The following is a 17,746-nucleotide window of genomic DNA, read 5'->3' on the forward strand; positions in this document are numbered from 1 at the left end:
AGCTACTATGAGCTACTTAACTCTGTCCTAACTGGAACCAGGACAGATATCCACCCCTTATTCCATACCATTTATGTCATGCTCAGGTTACACTCTGTCCAATACATTCTAATTAATCACCATTTTCATCTATGATATATAGCAATCATGGTAGTGATGACATACATTATTATATAATAATTAACATACTACAATTCAACTCATGGGCTATTCTCACCCAGTATCAAATCCCCTTGAGGTACACACCGGACCTCCCCATTCTTTTGCATTACCCACCAAGTGCATCCAGGTCCCTGAGCAAAAGCAATTCCACGAATGGGTTTGCCTTTTCCTGAGGCAGGAGTAGCCCAGACTGTTTTACCCAGCATGTTTCTTACGTGCACTACAGGAACTTTATCCCCTTCTACAGTGCGTAACAGGTTTGATTGGGCAGGTCCAGCTCGGTTGGCAGATCCCCTGGTATTGACTAACCAGGTGGCCTTTGCCAAATGTGTATCCCAATTTTTGAATGTCCCAGCACCCATTGCTTTCAGTGTAGTCTTCAACAGTCCATTGTATCGTTCAACTTTTCCAGAGGCTGGTGCATGATAGGGGATGTGATACACCCACTCAATACCATGTTCTTTGGCCCAAGTGTCTATAAGGTTGTTTCGGAAATGAGTCCCGTTGTCTGACTCAATTCTCTCTGGGGTGCCATGTCGCCATAGGACTTGCTTTTCAAGGCCCAGGATAGTGTTCCGGGCGGTGGCATGGGGCACCGGATATGTTTCCAGCCATCCGGTGGTTGCTTCCACCATTGTAAGTACGTGGCGCTTGCCGTTGCGGGTTTGAGGGAGTGTGATGTAATCAATCTGCCAGGCCTCTCCATATTTATATTTCAGCCATCGTCCTCCATACCAAAGAGGTTTTGACCGTTTGGCTTGCTTGATTGCAGCACATGTTTCACAGTCATGAATAACCTGTGCTATAGTGTCCATGGTCAGGTCCACCCCTCGATCACGAGCCCATCTGTAGGTTGCATCTCTACCTTGATGGCCTGAGGTGTCATGGGCCCATCGGGCTATAAATAATTCACCTTTATGTTGCCAGTCCAGGTCCACCTGAGCCACTTCAATCTTAGCAGCCTGATCCACCTGCTGGTTGTTTTGGTGTTCTTCAGTAGCCCGATTCTTGGGCACATGAGCATCTACATGGCGTACCTTTACAACCAGGTTCTCTACCCGGGCAGCAATATCTTGCCACAATGCCGCAGCCCAGATGGGCTTGCCCCTGCGCTGCCAGTTGTTCTGCTTCCATTGCTGTAACCACCCCCACAGGGCATTTGCTACCATCCATGAATCAGTATAGAGATAGAGAACTGGCCACTTTTCTCGTTCAGCAATATCTAAAGCCAGCTGAATGGCTTTTACTTCTGCAAACTGACTCGATTCACCTTCTCCCTCAGCAGCTTCTGCAACTCGTCGTGTAGGACTCCATACAGCAGCTTTCCATCTCCGATGCTTTCCCACAATACGACAGGACCCGTCAGTGAACAAGGCATATTTCTTCTCATTTTCCGGTAGCTTGTTGTACATGGGGGCTTCTTCAGCACGAACCACCTCCTCCTCTGATGATATCCCAAAGTATTTGCCTTCTGGCCAGTCCATAATCACCTCCAAGATTCCTGGGCGACTGGGGTTTCCTATTCGAGCCCGCTGAGTAATCAGTGCAACCCACTTGCTCCCTGTAGCATCAGTTGCATGATGTGTAGAGGGGACCCTTCCTTTGAACATCCAGCCTAGTACCGGCAGTCGGGGTGCCAGGAGGAGCTGCGCTTCAGTACCGACCACTTCCGAAGCAGATCGAACTCCTTCATATGCTGCCAATATCTCCTTTTCAGTTGGAGTATAGCGGGCTTCAGATCCTCTGTATCCCCGACTCCAAAACCCCAGGGGTCGACCTCGAGTTTCCCCAGGTTCTTTCTGCCAGAGGCTCCAGGTAGGACCATTCTCCCCGGCTGCGGTGTAGAGCACATTCTTTACATCTGGTCCTGTTCGGACTGGCCCGAGGGCTACTGCATGAACTATTTCCTGCTTAATTTGTTCAAAGGCTTGTCGTTGCTCAGGGCCCCATTCAAAAGCATTCTTCTTACAGGTTACTTGGTAGAGCGGGTTTACAATCAGACTGTAATTTGGAATATGCATTCTCCAAAACCCCACGACACCTAGGAAAGTTTGTGTTTCTTTTTTGCTAGTTGGTGGAGACATAGCTGTTATCTTGTTGATCACATCCATTGGGATTTGACGACGTCCATCTTGCCATTTTATTCCTAAAAACTGGATCTCTCGTGCAGGTCCTTTAACTTTATTCTGTTTTATGGCAAAACCGGCCTTCAGAAGGATTTGGACTATTTTCTTCCCTTTCTCGAAAACTTCTTCTGCAGTGTCACCCCACACAATGATGTCATCGATGTACTGCAGGTGTTCAGGAGCTTCCCCCTGCTCCAGCGCAGACTGGATCAGTCCATGGCAAATGGTAGGGCTGTGTTTCCACCCCTGGGGCAGCCGATTCCAAGTATATTGGACTCCCCTCCAAGTGAAAGCAAACTGTGGCCTGCACTGTGCTGCTAGAGGGATGGAGAAAAATGCATTAGCGATATCAATTGTGGCATACCACTTGGCTGCCTTTGATTCCAGTTCATACTGGAGTTCTAGCATGTCCGGCACTGCAGCACTCAGTGGTGGCGTGACTTCGTTCAGGCCACGATAGTCTACTGTTAGTCTCCACTCACCATTAGACTTTCGCACTGGCCATATGGGACTATTAAAAGGTGAATGAGTCTTGCTGATCACTCCTTGGCTCTCCAGTTGACGAATTAGCTTATGGATGGGACTCAGGGAGTCTCGGTTGGTGCGATATTGCCGCCGGTGCACAGTTGTGGTAGCGATCGGCACTTGCTGTTCTTCAACCCTCAGCAACCCCACAACAGAAGGGTCCTCTGAGAGACCAGGCAAGGTAGACAACTGTTTAATGTCCTCTGTCTCCAAAGCAGCTATGCCAAAAGCCCAGCGGAACCCTTTTGGGTCCTTGAAATATCCTCTTCTAAGATAGTCTATGCCAAGGATGCACGGAGCATCCGGGCCAGTCACAATACGGTGCTTTTGCCACTCATTGCCGGTTAGACTCACTTCAGCCTCCAATACAGTTAACTGCTGGGATCCCCCCGTCACACCATAAATACAGATGGGCTCTGGCCCTGTATAGCTTGATGGCATTAGAGTACATTGTGCACCGGTGTCTACCAAAGCCTTATACTTCTGTGCGTCTGACGTGCCAGGCCATCGAATCCACACAGTCCAATAAACTCGATTGTCCCTTTCCTCCCCCTGGCTGGAGGCAGGGCCCCTCTAGTCCTGGTCAGAATCTTCATTTCTGTGTTTAAAGGACTGCCTGCTGGAAGTTGGAGCAGCAAACCTTTCAGAGAACTCCTTTTTCCCAATTGTTTTCCTTTGCAATTCACGTACCCGTGCCTCTAGGGTCGCAGTAGATTTTCCATCCCATTTTCTCATGTCCTCTCCATGGTCACGTAGGTAAAACCACAGGGTGGCGCGGTGTGTGTGCCCACCATATTGTCTTCCTTGCATAGATGAACGTTTACCCCTAATAGCTGAGACACTGGTTTGTACAGGTGGGGAGGAAAATAATCTCTCTTCAAGTTGGTGGATCTTTTCAGAAAGTTTCTCCAAAGTATTCTCTTTTAGCTGGTGGACACTGGTTCGTTCAGGTGAAGGGGAAGATAATCTTTCTTCAAGTTGGTGGATCTTTTCAGAAAGTTTCTCTAAAGCATTCTCTTTTAGCTGGTGGACACTGGTTCGTTCAGGTGGAGGGGAAGATAAATTCTCTTTAAGTTGGTGGACCTCTTCAGAGAGTTTCTCCACAGCTGAGACACAGACCTTTAGGGAAGAGGAGAGATTTCCTTCGTACTGCCGGAGTATTTTAGTCACTTCATTCACTGTGGGATTCTCCTCCGCTTTCCAGGCTAGTATTGCCAATGAGCTGGCATATGATGATGGGGCACTCTGTACAAACTTCCGCCACATGGGTAGTGTACACCGGACTGCATCTGGATCTGCGGATGTTTGTGCGTCGTCTAGGTCCTTATAAATTACTTCCCGTACGGCCAATTCCCTCAGGTACTGAATTCCCTTCTCCATGGTGGTCCATTTGCTTGGTAAACATACAAGTTCTTCCTTGAAGGGATACCTTTCCTTCACAGCTGACAGGAGACGCCTCCAGAGGCTGCGAGATTGTGCTCCATCTCCAATTGCTTTGTCAATGCATGCGTCCCTAGCAAGGGATCCCAGCTGCCTGGCTTCCTTGCCCTCCAATTCCACATAATTGGCTCCCGTGTCCCAGCACCGGAGCAGCCAGGTGACAAGCTGCTCGCCTATACAGCAACCAAAATCTTTTCGCACATCTCGTAGCTCACGCTGGTATAGAGTCCGGGTAGTTACTGTTGATTTTCCGACATCCTCATCCTCATCTTCAGTCTCCTGCACCTTTGATGGCTGGTATAGAGTCCGGGTAGTTACTGTTGATTTTTCGACATCCTCATCCTCATCTTCAGTCTTCTGCACCTTTGATGGCCGGTGTAGAGTCCGGGTAGTTACTGTTGATTTTCCGACATCCTCATCCTCATCTTCAGTCTCCTGCACCTTTGATGGCTGGTATGGAGTCCGGGTAGTTACTGTTGATTTTTCGCCATCCTCATCCTCATCTTCAGTCTCCTGCACCTTTGATGGCCCAGCCTCGTCTTCACTATGCCCAGACTTAGCAGAAGACTGTCTGCGTTTTAAACGACCTGAGCCTCTATACCATTTTTTCACCTTGTCTACAGGGGCAACTTGCACTGCTACAGCTCGTTTCTCTGACCCAGACACAGGGTCTGCCACAGGGGTTGGAATGCCCTCTGCGGGGTCAACTTGCACTGCTACAGCTCGTTTCTCTGACCCAGACGCAGGGTCTGCCACAGGGGTTGGAATACCCTCTGCGGGGTCAACTTGCACTGCTACAGCTCGTTTCTCTGACCCAGCCACAGGAGTGGGAGCAGCTGCAGGAGCTGGGGCAGCTGCAGGAGCTGGAGCGGCTGCAGGGGCTGGAGCTGGAGCGGCTGCAGGAGCTGGAGCTGGAGCGGCTGCAGGAGCCGGAACGGCTGCAGGAGCTGGAGCTGGAGCGGCTGCAGGAGCTGGAGCGGCTGCAGGAGCTGGAGCTGGAGCGGCTGCAGGAGCCGGAACGGCTGCAGGAGCTGGAGCTGGAGCGGCTGCAGGAGCTGGAGCTGGAGTAGCTGCAGGAGCGGGAGCGGCTGCAGGAGCTGGAACTGGAACGGCTGCAGGAGCTGGAGCTGGAGCGGCTGCAGGAGCTGGAGCTAGGTTGCTAGTAGCATCAATTGCAGCTCGATAGGCACAAGCCAGACCCCAGCACGCTACAGTGATTTGTGTCACTTTGGAACTGCCAGAGTCATGACACCTTTTTTTCAAGCATTCTGCCAGCTTTTTAGGATTTTGCAGTTGTTCAGGGGTGAATGTCCAAAACACTGGAGGTGACCACTGCTCTAGAAACCTGCCCATATCCTCCCACACTCCCTGCCACTCGCAACTATCCCGCCTCAAGACAGATCTCCGGATGAGATTCCTGAGTAGTTGTTTAACCCTCAACAAAACCTGAAGCGCATTCAGGAGACATAACAACAAGAGCAGGCTGGTCTGAGTATCCCAAGGATATTCAACATCTTGGAGAACCACCGTAACTAGCTCGGGGGATAAGAGGGTGGTGGTGAAGGAGAAAGGGAGAGTGAACAGGTAGGGAAACATGTCTTCCCCTGTCCCCTTCACAGATTGGCTCCCTAACGAAAACAGGCAATAGGTGTAATTGCTAATAGTTTCCGAGATATGGGTTCCAAAGTATAGAGTCGACGTCAGTGCTGAGTACAAATACCAGGTTAAAGTCGTGACCAGATATTTCATCATTTCATAAGCCATTGTTACACCGCACAGTACCATAACAATCTTAAACCAGGGCCCGGAAAGGATAAACAGTGCAACAGGGAGCACATACAGAAAGTAACGCACCATAAAACTCAATTTGGAATACAGGTACAGCAGACTGGAGATTAAGGCAATCAACATCGTGACTAGCAACTATTAAGCAGGTCCAATACTTATACCAATTTTAGTTTAACACACTCTGGTCAGATTTGTCGATATCTCAACCCTTCGTGCCCCACGTTGGGCGCCAAAAGGACTGTTGTGGTTTAACCCGGCTGGCAGCTAAACACCACACAGCCGTTCGCTCACCCTCCCCCCTCCCTCTCTGGGATGGGGGAGAGAAACGGGAAAGTGAAGCCGGTGAGTTGAGATAAAGACAGTTTATTAAGACAGGAATATAATAATAACAATAATAATAATAATAGTGATAATGATAATAGTATTAACAATAATAATGTGTAAGAAAACAAGTGATGCACAATGCAATTGCTCACCACCCGCTGACCGATGCCCAGCCTATCCCCGAGCAGCCGGCCCCCCACCCCGGCCAGCCACCCCTATATCTTGTTTAGCATGACGTCAGATGGTATGGAATACCCCTTTGGCCAGTTTGGGTCAGCTGTCCTGGGTCTGTCCCCTCCCAGCTCCTGCTGCACCCCCAGCCTGCTCGCTGGCAGGACAGAGCGAGAAGCCGAAAAGTCCTTGGCCTGGTGTAAACACTGCTCTGCAACAATTAAAACATCAGCATGTTATCAGCGCTCTTCTCATCCTAATCCAAAACATAGCACCCTACCAGCTACTATGAGGGAAAATTAACTCTGTCCTAACTGGAACCAGGACATTAGCGTTTGACACGCCACAGAAGTGGTAATGTTGCATGTCCTGGGTTCTAGCTTCAGGCATTCCTACACTTTCTACATTCATCAATTGCTGGATAATATTAAAAGATGCCTAGTAGTTGTAGTTCAAATGCAGAAGACCCCCCCTCACGAGTAAGTACTTTATCATGTAGGTTGCAGAGTTAGGATTAGGGGGGCTCATATTCTTTCCAAATTATTTCAGCTCAAAAGAGGAGTTGATGTGGGGAATAGAAGTAGAAAGTTTGGTGCATTAGCATCTTAAAATTCATTCATTGCTGAGAAACTGCATACCTTACACTGGCTCCTCCCCATCTACGTAATTGGATGCACAGTCTGAAAATAAATTCTGTGGGAGACAAAGCAAACTTAGTTGACCCAGTCAGTCATGTGACCTAAGCTAGGGGCATATAGCATTTGATTAATTTCTCACGTTGTGTAAAACTTTATTTTTCAGACTTTAGTGCAACAGCATGGCTTGTCCTGAACAGCAATCAGATGAGCTTGTCTTTTTTGTGAATGGCAAGGTAAGTTTTTTAATGCTTTTTGGATCATCATTTCTTTGATGTTTACTCTTTATATTCAGTACTGGAAAGTTGTTATTCTGGAGCAACAGTTCATTCATAGGTAAACGTTTTGTGTCTTTGGTCTTCCTTATAGCATCCTACCTTCTGCCAAAAGAACTTGTGGGCTATTCCTAAGTTTACTCTATCTTTACTGTGAATTGGGATATTGGATTGTTTTATGGTTTCAATTCAAGACTAAGAGTTTTAAAATTGCCATTAAGCATTAAGTTATCTGAGAGAAATTTCAAAATCTTAACTCTTAACATCAGGCGGCTGGTTTTTATGCTCCTAGGCTAATACATATTCATTACTACTTCTAGAAAAGGCAGGGTTGTTATAATTGGTTCCCAGAATCCGAACCCTCCCAAGGGCGCCTGCGTATCAGTCTCCGGTGGTCCCTCGGGGGTCACTCATGATGAAGGCTCGTAGTCTTCCTCCTAGGCTTTGTCCTTCAGTCGTCCTTCAGCTTCCCCTTTCTCCCTATTTGGTAGTCTCTGGGCCAGATGTCAGAGACTTGCGCAACATCCCGTGCAATAGACAGCACTTTTCTTTTTTATGAAAACCCCTTTGTTCTCTTATCCCTTAGACCCAGGCCTCAATGTTCACCCTTCAAATCCTCTATTGACACGAATTGCTGGACCATTCCTTACAATCCCTCATCTTCTTTTTAATATTATCAATTCGTGTCTCTTCTTCAACCTTTGCTAGTAACAACTGGATTTCATCAGTCGGTTCTCGGGGGGGTCCATTTCTTAAGCATCATTATTGACACATCACCTTTCTTCTCTACCGAAGTCATCACAAATTGGGTACTATTTATTATTCGGCGTATCAACAACATAAAGCAAGGTACTATACAAGGTATAAACAATAATATCATTACACCACATAAAAATAAAAATAACATCCTTTTAACCCATGGTCCACCAGGCAGCCATGAAAACAAATCTCAATCCATACCCTTCCAAGTTTGTACTGGGACGTGGGCTAACTTCCTAATTTCCTTTGTTATCTGTTTAACCACTTTTCCATTATCATCAATTTGTAAACAACAATTAGAATTGTTCAGTTTTCCACACACTCCCCCTTCTTCTGCTAGTAAATGGTCTAAGACCATTACATGTTGAAAGATAGCATTTCTCATCTGAGTGGATTGATCAGCCAAAAGATCCAAAGCCATCGCTGTTTGATTGGTTACAATTTCGAGGACAGCTTGCAACCTAATTATTCAGTTTAAATTATAAATAGGTTCTCAGTCTCCCGATACTACCTCATTTGGGTTCCAGGTAGCTGGTCCATAATGCTGTATGATTCTTTCAGGAGGCCATTCATTCTCTCCCCATTTTTGGGCACTACACCCAGCTAAGGAAGCATCAATAGATCATTTCATTCTGTTCAGGTCATCGTATAATCTTATTCCTAAATGATTTCCTTGTGTTTGTGACAATAAAAAAACAAGGGTCTTACGTACCCCACATAGCATATTCCCGACCAGTTTCAGGGTAGCCTCTTGTAAGCGTGTTTGCCACACACCCAATAATGTCCCTTTAGGGCCCACGTCCCGTTTGGAAAATGACCATCCCATCCCTCTTTACCCTTTGGAGCGTGAAAATACAGTGTGTCCTTGTTACCGAGTGGTCCTGTTACAATGTCTGCCCCATTTGTACTCGTATATGTGCACTTCCAAGCTCCTGCGTTGGGTTTCCGCTTACAGTTACAATTCAGTTCTCTTTGGCGGCCTGTCATATTATGAGCTGACCAGAAATGTTTAAAGAACACTCGCTTCCCATTCTTCCCATTCTCATCCTGCCATCTCCAGCGATAGACCCATACCACATGCTGTTCATTAGTGGTGTTACCACACTGACAGCTCAAGATCTGGCCGTCAAATTGTCCCCCCCGCTTGTGCTCTTGCCACGGTTTCACATCCGGATCCAAAAAATTCCCTATATGAACATTTCAGCCAAGTCCATCCTGTTTCTCAGCTGAACATGTGTGGTGTTCCATCTCCCACTACGTGCTGTACAGTTTATAGGTCTACATCCAGGATCGGTACAATCATATCCAGGAGACAGAGTCCAATTGCAAATGCTTTTTCCTACCGCTACCATTCCTGTTCTGTTCAAGCAATATATACCCCGAGCTGACAAGTGCAATTGCCATGGGCCTCCTTCCTCTTTCCAAAATTGTGTTCCATTATGAACTTCACTCAAATTACTGACACACCACTTGGGTTCGACCGGGCCAGCTACCCAGGGCCAACTTTCAGTTCCCCCCAGTCCTCCACAAATCCAGCAGTTACTAAGGTTAAAGGCCTTGGCCACTTCCTCCCCAAGAGTGAAAGAGTTATTCCTCCATTCTTGCCCGTGGCTCAATTGCCCCTGTAAAAACAATACCAGGAAGTATAGCATTTCTTATCATTTTGCGCCGTCCAATATTGAGGGTGTAGGAAACGCCTTCAGTCAAGGGGTTGGGCCCGCTTTCAGTTGATTTGAGCTTGTGTTACCATTCAGCCTTTCGGGGTGATCCAGCTCCTGGAAAACTAATCACAATTATGTGGGTTTTTTTAAAAAAAAGGTTCTTATGTTACCTTTCTCAGGACAACCTGACCTTGGTGCAGAAGTCCGGTCGAGGCCCACTCACTTGGCGGTCAATACCCATAGGAGTTGCCTCCCTCGGTAGACCATACACACTGCAGTGGAGGGTCCTGCCCTGGTCTTGCCTTCTCCCTTTCCTCCCTTCAGCCTTGTCCTTTTTATCTGGTGCCGTTAATTCATGCAGAGCCTCATCGCCAGAATATTAGTTCCTCTTTAGTCTCAGTTTCAGTTCCCCAGGAGTGGACCTCCAAGCTTCTGTAGTTTTTGGTCCTTTTATTCTGGATACATGGGTCCAACCCCTTTCTGCTGTTCTCACAGCTGTTTCAGTAGTAAGTAAAACAAGGTATGGTCCCTCCCATCGGGGGTTCAATGATTCTTCTCTCCAGGTTTTTATTAAGACCTTGTCTCCTGGTTGTATCTTATGAATAGCAAATCCTAAAGGTGGTGTTTGAGCCATCATCCCAATTTCTCTTAGCTCTTGTAATCTCCTTCCAATGGTAATTATATATTTCTGTATACTACGATCCTCAACTACATTGTTCCCTAGGGGCATCCCTTGAGAATAAGGCATACCATATAACATTTCATATGGTGATAATCCAGTCTCACTGTGTGGTTTAGTTCTTATGTTTAAAAGTGCCAATGGTAAGCATTTTGTCCAGGGCATTTGTGTCTCAATCATTAACTTAGCCAACTGTTGTTTTATTGTTTGATTCATCCTTTCTACTTTCCCTGAGCTTTGTGGGTGCCACGGAGTGTGGTATTCCCACTGAATACCTAATGATTGACATAATTTTATTATTTTAGAAGTAAAGTGTGTGCCCTGGTCAGAATCAATGTACTGGATTATCCCATATCTAGGTATTAAGTGTTCTAATAAAATTTTTACCACCGTTTGTGCCGTAGCTCGTGCTACGGGATAAGCTTCTACCCATTGTGTTAAATGATCTACTATTACCAATAGATATTTTATCCTCCCTACCTTGGGCAATTCAGTGAAATCAACTTGTACTTTCTTGAAAGCTCTATAAGCTGTTTTTCTCTCTCCCGTGGCTGCTTGTCGAAACACTTTCTTATTTATCTTCTGACAAGTTAAACAACCTTGTGTAATTTGCTTTGCTATTTCAAAAATCCCAATGCAACCAAATTGTTTAAGTAACTGATCACTTAACGCCTTTGTACCCCAATGTGTTTGTGCATGCAAATGTTTCAATATTTGCCTCACATAGGCTTTTGGCAATATCTCTTGCCCGTCGGGCAGTGTCCATTTTCCTTGTTCTAACTTAGCCCCTATTTTCTCCAATTTTGTTTGTTCCTCAAGGGTAAACTTCTTTTCTCCTCCCTCTCGCCTTTCTTCCTCCCGTATTATCTTAATTTTAGCGACCTGAGTCCTCAAGGCAGCTTCCTGGGCTTCTTTATCTGCTAGATAATTTCCTCTGGTTCGGTAATATAATCCCTTTTGGTGTCCTTTCACATGTACCACTGCTATCTCCTTTGGTTCTCTTAATGCCCTTAAAATTTTTATTATTAATTCTTGATGTATAAGATTCCTCCCTTGAGTATTAATTAAACCTCTTTCTTCCCAAATTTTTCCAAAAGTATGGACCACCCCATATGCATATTTAGAATCTGCATATATAGTCCCACTTTTCCCCTTTAATAGTTCCAGGGCCCTACATAGGGCATACAACTCGCAAGCCTGAGCTGACCATGATGGGCTCAAAGGTCCTGATTCCACAGGTTCTAGGTCCTTATTAATTATTGCATATCCTGATTTTCTTTTTCCTTCCACTACTCAGGAGGAGCCATCTACAAACAGTGCTTCTCCTTTCTCCAACTCAGTATCCCTTAAATCTGGCCTCACTTTAGTCTGGGTCTCAATTACCTCTAAACAGTTATGTTGTAATTTCTCCAATGGTTTTCCGAACAAAAATTTTGCTGGATTCTGAGCAGAGGTTACCCTCAGTTCTAAGTCAAGGGAGTCAATTAGTATTGCTTCATACTTTAGGATCTGGCTATCTGTTAACCATTTTTCCGCTTTCTGTTGTAAGACACTTCTGACATTGTGTGGAGTATACACCTTTAAAGGAGCACTAAAGGTAATCTTCCTAACTTCTTCTATTAGTAATGCTGTAGCTACCAAATCTTGGAGACAAGCAGGCCACCCTCTACTTACTGGATCAAGTAACTTAGAGCAATACCCCACAGGTTTCTTAATCCCCGCCCAGTCTTGAGTAAGAACTCCATATGCTGTCTGGTTTGATGTGTCCACAAAGAGATAGAAAGGTTTTTCCAGATCTGGGAGGCTCAATACAAGTGCTTGTATTAATGCCCTTTTTATTTCCTCGAATTTCTGATCATCTTCTGTGAACCACTTAAGTTGGTTATTAGTTAATTTCTCATATAAGAATTTGACCTTTTCACTGTAGCTTTCAAGCCATGGTCTACAATATCCTAATAATCCCAATATTTGCCGAATTTCCTTTTTAGTTTGTGGGGGTCTTAAGGATAAGATCCCAGATACCCTGTCAGGATCTAACTTCTTTCTTCCCTCACTCAGCCAATGCCCTAAGTATTTTACTTCCTGTTCCACAAACTGTAACTTTGATAGAGACACTTTTAATCCCTTTTCTCCTAGAAAATTTAATAATTTAATCGTGGCTTCTCGGGTTCCCTCTTCAGTTTCTCCTGCTACTAACAGATCATCCACATATTGCAATAATTTTACCTCCCTGGGTAATGTGAAATCTTGTAAGACTTTCTCTAAAGTTTGTCCAAATAGATTTGGTGACTCTGTGAACCCCTGTGGTAGCACAGTCCATCTTAATTGTTGTTTTCATCCTGTTTCGGGGTCTTCCCACTCAAAGGCAAAATAATCTCTGGATCCCTCATCCAGAGGGCAGGCCCCAAAAGCATCTTTCAAATCTATTACACTATACCAAGTATGTCTGGGAGATATATGACTTAGTAAAGTGTAAGGATTTGCCACCACAGGGAATTTAGTGATTGTTCGCTGATTTACAGCTCTCAGGTCCTGTACCATCCTGTATGACCCATCCGATTTCTTTACGGGGAGGATGGGTGTATTATGAGGTGACATACATGGTTCTAGAGTTCCTTTTTCCAGAAGTCTGTCAACTACAGGTTTTAATCCTTTTCAACCCTCCATTGGTATAGGGTATTGTTTGATTCTAATTGGACAATGTGGATCCATTATTTGAACATTTATGGAGTCCATTTCTATCTTTCCAGTTTCCCCCTCCTTATACCATACTGAAGGGTTAATGACTTCTTCATCCTTTTGTGTTGAAGTGTATAATTTAATCTGCAATTTATCCCCTTGGCTTTGAATGCTCAAGTTTAATCTCAAAATCAAATCCCTCCCTAATAAATTGTATTCCGCTTCAGGGAGCAAAAGTAAATCATTAAAACAAATTTTCTCCTCTGTTTCTACTTCTACATCTTTCAAGATAGAGCCTTAAAAGGCTCTCCTTTTGCCCCTGCTACTGACATATAACTCTTCCCTTCTATTCTTTTTGGAAGTTTTTGAATAGTGGATTTTTCAGCCCCTGTGTCCACTAAAAATAAAACTTCCTCTTTATGGGGACCAGTTAATAGTTTTATCAAGGGCTCCATTGATATTGAAGTCCCCAGAAGATATAGCCCCTGACACCCCTATTCTTCTTTGAATATTTTCTCATCTTGTTCCCGCTTACGACAGTTCCTCTGAATATGTCCCTTCTTGTTGCAATAGTAACAGACGGGAATTGTGAATCTCTCTCGATAAGGCTGCCCCCTAGGTGTTCTCTCTGTTCCTTTTTCCCTCCTCTCTCCAGACGGGGTCTTTTTCTGACTTTCTCTTGCTGCTGCTACAAAGATTTCAGCTTTTGCTTTTTGTTTTTCCTCATCTCTCCTAACATATACTTTCTGTGCTTTCCTAAGTAATTCTTCTAATCCTCTCTCTTGCCAGTCTTCCAGCTTTTCTAATTTCCTTCTTATGTCCCCCCAGGATTTATCCTACAAATTGTGTTCTAAGGAGTGCAGTTCCGGCCACTGTATTTGGGTCAATTCCAGAATACATTTGTAGGCTTTTCCTTAATCTCTCCAACCATTCTGTTGGAGATTCATCTTTCCCTTGTTGTTCATTAAATGCTTTATTAATGTTTTGCCCTCGGGGAACCGCTTCCCTTATTCCCTGTATGATTAATGTTCTCAAATCCCTCATATTGTCTTCCTTGGGGTTGTTGATGATCCCAATAGGGATCCACATTTGGCCATTTTTGGTCTCCCGGGGGTCCTGCTTGATTCTGTCTTTCCCAAATTCTCATTCCAGCTTGCCTAGTCATTCCCCTTTCCTCGGCAGTAAATAAGATCCCTAAAATGGACTGTATTTCTTCCCAGGTATAAGTATTGGGGCCTAGGAATTGATCCAATTTTTCAGCTGCTCCAAGGGGGTCATCTAATAGGGTCCCCATTTCTTTCTTGAAATTCCTTACATCTGTGGTATTTAATGGGACTGCCACAAACCCAATGCCTCCCTGATTGCCTCCGAGGGGTACCTCTCTTAAGGGATATAGAGAAGCTCCCTCAGATACAGCAGTCCTACTTCTCGTACATGCAGCTGGAGGCCGGTCTAATTCTGGTGATGTTGGTGGTAGAGGCAGGGGCAACAGTGGTACTGGTGGAGATACCACAGCCACCAGAGGGGGAGCCACCGCCAGGGGTGGATTGTTAGGATATGGAGGTGGCAGGTTATCCAGGGGCTCCCATTCATCATCTTGGTCTAAAAGTTTGCAGAACCTTGATTAGACTGTGGTTTCATTTGCAACACAAAGTGCTAAATGTAGATTTTCAATCCAAAATAGCACAAGATTTCTTTTGGAATGGTTGGGCTTGATTCTTAGCTAGTAGAAATTATAGATGTGCTGATATCAAAAGTGCTGAGTTAAGGATCCAATCCAATAGGTACATCACGTTGCTGATTGGAGGCATTACATCTGTAGCAGAGTATGAAATGCAGAGTATTCTCAATGGGAAATTGCGCTATTAAAAATTAGAGAAATTAAAGTTTTGTCATAATTGACTCTTTCTCTCCTTATGTTCTCCTAGTTCGATGATTTACAGCAGTTACTGAATTATAATTATCTTCAAACGATTATGTTAATATCAGTGCAACTGCATTTAAGCACACCTCAATAGAAGTTGACTTTAAAACATGGCCCCATTGTTCATGAAAAGCTTTTCACAGCACTTGAAGATTTTTCTGCATACTTCAGGGTTCAGTAAAAATCCATGGTAGTGGCTACACCAATACTACTGGAAGTGTGACCAATTGTCCAGGGCTCATTCTTGAAGAATTCCAACAATTTTGTCAACCTTCATTCTAACGAATTAACTGTTGTTCATGTCTTTAGGGATACACAACACAAAAAAAAAGAGTTGTGTATTGGTGTGTGCAAATACAAAATGTAGTATTTTTCACGTACACATGTACTGGGAACCACTGCTGAATAAGCAAATGGTATTTGCAGTTCTTATTGCATGTAATATGGAATGCATCTTACTCTCATGTATCTTCGTCATCCTGCTGACCAAAGCTGTGTACAATAGCAAATCTTTAGAGGCCTTATCAGATATATAACTACTGCATTTTTAGCCTGGCACTGTGATTTCACTGTTTAAACTCACTTGGCTTCAGGGCTAGTAATAGGAGCTGCCTGTTGCCTGGCCCAGCTCAGAGACATTCTTACAGAGACAATACCTAAATTCCTAGAGGAGAAAACAAAAATCTACCAAGCTTTCTTGCAGCAGCTGAGAACTGTAGCTGGAGAGTAGATCAGGAACATGGTGGTACGTATTCAGCAGTGGCAGTAAATAAAGTGACACTACAGACATATCTGTATGAATGTCACAAACACGTGGAGAAAAACTGGGTGAATCTGGGATATGTCTTGTAAAGCTGAATAGTTAATACCATCAGAAAAATTCTGTGAAAGTTAAATAAGAAAGTTATATGAGAAAAGTTATATGAGAGTCCTAAGCTAGTCAGAAGGAGCAAATATCTTGAGAATTGTAACCAGAGAAACCTTTGGTATCCCTGCTGACTGGTTAAGCAGAGAAATTGAAAGACTGAGCAAATAAGAAAAGTGGAGCTCTTTGGTGAGGTACTGCACACCCTGCAGCCAATCATACTTTAGCTTGACTTTGGACACACGGCTGTTTATATCCATCACGTATGAGGCTTCTCTGACCTTTCCCTAATTTTCCTTTAAAATTTCCTTATTTCAATACCTTGTATTTCTTCCTGTAATTAAGCGAATTGGCCATCTCTTTTTTTACTGGGCAGAAAAGTAAACCTGGTCCCTCTCAACGGAGATCATGAGACAGGACTTTTGAAGGAAACAATAAATTAAATTGCATTTAAAAAGTACAAATATATAACTTCAGTTAAGATTGAACAAAACAAATATAAGTTTTTCCAACAGGCTTTTAAGTGAATTAAATAGGGTTATGATGCAGATATCTGTTACATGTGAGAAGGGAAAGCCTAAAAATACTTGTTAAAGTCTTTAGGAGGACACACTGTAAGCAGGTGATTGACCTGGGACTTGAACCCAATCTTATCAGTCAACAAATCTGTTCTCTACTTGGCATCAGATGGCAAGCTTTGGACTTCCTGCCAAATGTCTTTGACAGATGGGCAGAACAGTGCAACAGCGAATATGACTATAGGTAACAATTTTCAGATGAAACACTGCTACTGCATGTTCCCTAGGTGAATTAGAATGGTACTTGCTTCTGAATGGAAGACAACATTGTCCTGGTATTTGCCTCTCATTTTAATTGGCAAGAAGTGTCTGCCAGAAGAAAATGCCATCTTTCTGCTTCACAGGGCAAAAGAAAACAACATTTATCAACCTCACGAAAGAGAAAGGGGCAGGTGCAACAGGTAGAAAGGTCTATCTACACTGCCTTCGGCTATGTTGTTCCCTTTATCAGACAGATGTTTCCTTTTGTTGTTTATTCCTCTCTCATTTTAAGAAAAACTGGTTCATTGTGCTGATGTCTTAGTACCTAGAAACCTCTATTGAAGTCACTGGTACTTGTATGTAAATGTTTAAATAACACTTCTGTAAATCAAGCCCAAGCAAATCCTATCCTTGTCACATAAAATCTGTGGGGTACTTTGGAAAATCCTGGCAATGATTTCTACTATCTTTGAACTAAAGAAGTCCAGGGCTGATTCTCATTGCAGTGCTTGATAATTTCTTAAAAGCTTACTGTGCTTTAATGATTTAATGGTCTAAGAATTTTTGAAAGAGAGCAGAAAGAGAATAACCATATTTAAACCCATATTGTTGATTTTCTGACTCTTAATAGCATTTTTGAGATGTACATTTTCCAGAAAGTATAATATACTTGGTATTTTATGTTCAATGAAGGACTATAGCATTCATGTAGGGAAATACATTGCAATTAATGTGTATGATAAAAATTAACCCTTCCACTCAAAGGACTTTACAGTCTAAAGCTATATGCTTTAAAGGTCATTGCAGAAATTTGCAGCTGTTACCATCTTCCACTGAAAACAATGCTTACTGAAAATGTAAGCACTTCACATATCTTCAGTTAATTTTCATAGCTGCATGTTTGCACGATTATTTTTCACTTGAAGCCTAGTTGTCCAGTCTATCACAACACTC

The sequence above is a fragment of the Anser anser genome (genome assembly GCF_964211835.1).
Source record: "Anser anser genome assembly, chromosome: 6".
Classification (NCBI taxonomy): domain Eukaryota; kingdom Metazoa; phylum Chordata; class Aves; order Anseriformes; family Anatidae; genus Anser; species Anser anser.